Genomic DNA, 6,000 nt, shown 5'->3' on the forward strand with positions numbered 1-6,000 from the left:
GGCACTGAGGCAGAGGTTTTCTCCCACTGCTCCCTTTGCCCGTTGGCTTTTTCCTGCCTTTGCTTGCAACAATACCAACTCTAGAAGCTGCATTTCACAATCAAAATCTGTGTCAAGTGGGAATTTTGCAACACCTGTCTGCAGCCACAGCACTGTGCTGGGACAAACGGAGCAACCCTGCTCCACAGGGTCACCACAGCTGCCTGCTTTTGCTTGTTAGTAAACTTATTTTTTCAGTTATATCGACTCATATTTGTTTCTCCTTATTGGTGGAAAGGGATTGGTTAAAACTAAGGAGAGGTAACTCATTTTAAAGTGTCCCCCTCAACTCTCTTAAACCAGGACAATTTATTAACTTCTTTTCATAATTTTGGGTACTGTGGAATAATATCCTCATATTAATTCTTCTGTGCTGACTGTTGCTGGTGAAGGGGTCTTGTGGATTCTACAGCTCATGCCTCTAGTGCTATTTCTGCTTTTAGGATTTATTTACTACACAGCCTTTGTGCGTGTAGTACAACATGAGTTGTATGGTGCTTGAGTATGCCTGTGCTTGCGTATTTGCACCACATTATCATAAATTATCTCTAGGGATAATAGAGAGACTAGAAAGATGTCTCTGGCCTTAAACCCATTCTCCTAGTCCATTATATTTTCTAAAAGAAGATATCCCTGTTAAAGAAAGTTTTATCTTGGAAAGCTGTACTTAAATATTATGATAGTAGGTCCTATTTTGAGGTTTGTCTGTATTTTGTTTAAGAATCAGTAAAGAATATTAACTTGCTCTTTAACATTATCTTAACTGTTATATTCACCTCAGAATATAAAAAATGCTATTATAACCCTAGGCTGAAAAAAATACTGGATTGTTTGCTTAAACTTACAAAATACTTTTCTGTATGAAAATCAGCCATTGATTTTCACTGCCATTCCTTTTCTGTGCTCCTGTTTTAACGTTTTTATCCTGTACTGGGTTTAGGTAAAATCTCTTCTAGTCAGCCTTGCTCTGAAATCAGCTTAAGATAAAGTCTGTGGCAAAGGAGCTTTAGTTAACTTGATTTTGGCTGTTTTGTGAGAGAGACAGAGGTGGCTTTACATACGTGGAACACCATATGGGCACATAAACACTACACAAATTCAAAATCAAAAATACCTACTCCATACCTGACTCTTAATGCTAAAAGAGCGTAAACTCCTAACCTGTCTTAAATTTCTCTGAGCTCCTGCATGCTCCCTTGGACAGTTAGGTTTTCATATCAATAAGCATTTGGTTTGCAAGTTTGCCTAGATTTCAGCCCCTGCTAAGAACATCAAGGCAGCTGTAGCAAACCTGCCAGGCCCATTGTGTTGTCTGTAGCAGTAGCCTAGGGAAGAGTTTAAGAAATTGCTTTAAACAAGCTTCAAAGCAGCTCACAGGCTTTGTGATACCTTTATGTTTCATTGCAGAACACTAAGCAGCCCTTAGATTGAAGCCTGGGGTTCAGAACTTAGCCTGTTCCACCTGAGCATCCTAAGAAAGAGGTTTATTCTCTCATTCAAAGTTAATGGTTTTAAAAAGAAAGGTGGATACCATCTTCAGAATAGCCCACCAGCCTCAGTCCATGGTTTCAAAGTGAGAGCTGTGGGTGTCAGTCTCCTCAGGAAATAGGAAATTCCAGTTTTCTCTAAGGACTGACCTTCTAGGAAGAGCCACATCTTCAGAACACACCAGGGCTGTGGCCCAGGCTGCAGACTGGGAGTTGGGAGAAGCCTTTTACTGACTTGACTAAGACTCCTAATTTCCAGAGAGGAGTGTGGCTAAAGGTAATTGTGTAATCTTCTTGGTAATTTGTATGTTGTACAAATTAGCTTCTTGGTAAATTGTGTATTTTCTTGGCTGCTCAAAATGTCCTGCTACTTAGTATGCTTGCTCTGAAAGCCTTTCCAAGGCTGCTGTTGTAGGGCAGACAGAAGCAGGCTCTGCTCTGGCTTCCAAGATAGTATATTAGAAGTGAACTCCAGTGTGGGTAGTTAACACTAGATTAGTGTGAAGAGGATATTAAGTTGTGCTTACTGTGCTTGCATAACCTCTAGTTTGGAGCACAGGCAGTGCTGGAGCATGGTTGCACAGCATAGCCCGAGTTACCATGCCCTTCTCTTCCATTGAGTATGGAACCTCAAGTGCACCTCAGAACTCTGCCCTGCCACAGGGCCAGGAGAAGCATATAAATATTGTTGCACACATAGCATGAGATGCCTTGCTGTTGCCTCAGTAACTGGCAGAGCAGGTTCCTGTCAATGCAAAAGAATTGAGACATTTGCCACTGCAGTTGCATCACTGCATCAGAGTTCCTTTTCCCTTTCCCTTTCCTTTTCCCCTTTCATTTTTTCCTTCCCCTTTTCCTCTCCTGTTCCACTCTTAAAGCCACCAAATAATTTCCATCAACTCTTCCCAAATACAATACTAGTGCCTATAACAGTGGAAGATCTCTGCCATCATAAATGCAGTGCAGGCTTCAAGTTTAAACAATTGTTTTGTGTGCATATGACTTCCCCATGGTGCATCGCCATGCACGTTGGCATTGCAGACTTGCCTGGTTCTGTAAGCAGAGGAAAAGAAATGTACAGAGAATGAAAAAAATGTTAACCAAGATGTCAGTTAGCTGAATTTAATTATTTGATCAAGGACTTGGGCAACCAGATGACATAAAAGACACTTGATTTCCACAGCATGAACTCTTATGAATGTGTGTTCCTTCTTTCTAATGCATCTATTTACATATCCGTGCAAATATTTATATGTTTTCCACTTGTATGAAACCTAGGAAGAACAGGAATTGGTACTCATAGCATTTAGTTGAATGCTAACTTTTTTTGTGTTACAAGTTCAGCACTGAATCTCACAAATGGCACATCTTGCTCTGGGTTCAGAGCTTTGTGACAAGGTCAGGATGTTGGACTTCAAGATTAGCAATGTACTGTTCAGCATTTCAGGCACAGTTTATTGTTCAGATGAGTAGCCAGGCCTTGGCTGGGTAGGTCTAGCTGACTGTAAGCCAATTTGTTTACTTCAAGATACACAGAGAACAAATCTTTTAAAGACAGAATTGGGGAAAACACTGGCTTCATGGTGGCCTTATACTGCACAAATAATGGTGCTGACATTCAAAACCAAATAATTTAACTGTGTAACAGCTGTAGAGGTTTAGTTTTTGAGTGATGCAAATGAACAAGACAGCTACAAGGGAGCTTTGCAGGATAAATCAAGCAGTCCTTCCAGTACCATTTCTAATTTTGTCTTCTACACCAACTTTTTCTGTGAGAAAGTTTTGTCTCACTAATACTGTTCAAGGAACAATTAGTGCTGTTAGAACTACAAAGATAGTATGAAATATTCATTCTTATTCTTTGTAGGAGTGGGGAAGAGAGACAAAATAAGTCTATTATTTAGTCTTTCTTAATTTCATCTACTGCCATGAGACTCCCTTTACTTAATGTGGCAGAACCTGGAAAATTCTCCTTGTATGTTCCAGGTTTACTCTGGCTGAGAACCTCCCCTCACAAATGCATGTGAATCAGAAGTCCAGTTATGTATAGCGTGTTTCTGGTCAAGTCACACCAGCCAGAAGCAGAATTGAAAATATGAAATGTTTTCTCATGGCCTTTAATGCAAACATATATTTTGCCTGTTTAGTTTGGATTTAGCATCCTGAAGTCCAGAGACATTTAAGCATGCTTCCACTGGTTGCAATAAAATTAGCTTGCTGCCAGTGTTGCACATGAGCATTTATAAATATTTATAAATATTCATTTAAATTACCTATCTGGGTAGTTAAATAGTACTTCACGGTGTGCAGTGGCTGTTTAGCCCCACCTAGTATTCACACCTGCAAGGGACTTATTGCCCATGATGCTGAATCTGCCAAGATTCAGCTGTTCAGATACATAATTTGTCCTGCTTAGAATTCAATATAAGATCAAATAATAAAGGTCCATTTCAGCAAACATCTGCCTATAGAGAAAACATTAAATGACTGTGCTGTCCCCCTTAATATCCATAATGCCGTAATTTGTGTGAGATTGTGAATGGAAATTCAATTTACCTGTTGATGTTTATACCAGCAGATGTTTTGAGTATTTCAGCATTCATTCCATCAAGTAAGTAAATATTTGTTATTCTATTTTTCCTGAAGCAGCATTGGCTGATATTGAATGATAGCAAAAGAAGTTTTAGTATTTCTGCAGAAATTAATACATATTCCTTCCCCAGAGGTTTCCCCTGACTCTCAAAGGCAGGAAAAATGTTTAAATGTGCGCTCAGGTGTATTTACATGTACATACGATTTTGGGAAGCCTATTTCAACATCAACACAAATCGTTTTCTTCCCATTTTACATATAAGCATTTGCTGACTTTCAGTCTGCTGGACCAGAGAAGGTTCACAGAGAACAATACTATTCAGCAGGTGCCAATAAGAACACAATCTGTGAGCTGATTTTATCTGCTTCTCAGGTTGCTGAAGGTACGAGTAGGAATTTCGCTAATTATCTTCTTCTCCTCTTAGCTTATGAAATAAATGTACTTCATGGAATAGATATTGATACTGGAGTGAGTACAGTTCTTTCCAGCAGATGTAAATGGCGTTTTATTTTGATCAATTGTTAAAGACCTTGCAAATGCTCACAGGTGCCATTGGGAAGTTTGTGTATAGAAGATCATGTAGTATCTTCACATTCTTACTCTGTTGAGATACAAACCTTGGGCTTTTTGGGATTGCAATCCACTGTTCTCATAAAGTTGGTCTAAAACCCCCAATTTTTAGTTGTCATTGTAACCTTTGTTCTCAGTCAAACAGCTTCAGATTGCCACATTTCACAGATAATATTATTTCACTGTCAAGTAGTCTGTCCTCCAAGAATGTAAGAGATGTGGAAGCACTCTGATAAAGCACCATACCAGTTCAAGACAATTTTTCTCTTCAAATTAGATGAATACTGGAACATTCACAAAGACTACCTGCCTTATCTGGATTATGGTAGTGGAGCTCTAAATTACACATACAGCTCTCCAGCTTCTCCTGGCATGCAGGAATGCACAGCCTTAGCAGTGGTTAATGTCCCCCCTTTGGGAACAGCTCACTCAAGAATTCTCTTAAAAGTTGGCATATACATCCCTGAGCAGCTTTTCTGTAGTCACAATGTCTGTTGATTACTTGATATCTTTCCATGAATTTTAGTTGTTATTCCTATTAAGTACTGTGTGTTGCTGATGTTGTCACTGATATTCAGAATGATTTGTACTTTTGCACAAACACAGTACTATACTTAGAATAAACAGCATTTCTATTTTTTTCACTGTTGCACAAGAAGTATGGAATGCAATTTTTTTTTAGGTGATACAAACAATAAACATTGCTCTTGAGTTTGGTGTTGTTGTTTTTCACAAACAGCACACAGTGAAAATTTCTTCCAGGACAAATATAAATCTGGTGCTGATTCTCTAAATTAATCCCTTGAGGTATTCAGTTACTCACTAGGGCATAATGATTGCTATCAATAAGAAAGATGAAACCTTACACCTTTTGAAAGAGGTTCCATACATAATGACCCTTAATCAATGTATTTTTAAACAACATTTTGTTTCAGTGAATACTGCTAACTGACCAATCAAAATGGTCAGTTAATGGAAGTTAATGGAACCTTAAAAATTAATATGACAATTTAGTATGAGCTATCCTTTTTTTTCTTTTTGAAAATATGCAGTATCTCGAATGCCAGCAGTCAGTGAAGTTTTTCAGTTTCTTAAGCCTTACTTGGACTAGAAGTAAACTTGCTCTTTGAAAGTGAAGTAAACCTCCAGATGGACTCTGTTACTTCCACAATGTTGTTCCTGGTAAGTGGATTATTTATGGAATTATTGACAGAGTTTGTCTTTTGCTGTTTCATGCAGTCATTTTTTACTTTTTAACAAAATGCAATAAAGGCAAGAACTATGAGAAATCATGAGGAATAAGGCATGAAT

Source organism: Corvus hawaiiensis, chromosome Z, assembly GCF_020740725.1.
Source record: "Corvus hawaiiensis isolate bCorHaw1 chromosome Z, bCorHaw1.pri.cur, whole genome shotgun sequence".
In the NCBI taxonomy this organism is placed as follows: Eukaryota; Metazoa; Chordata; class Aves; order Passeriformes; family Corvidae; genus Corvus; species Corvus hawaiiensis.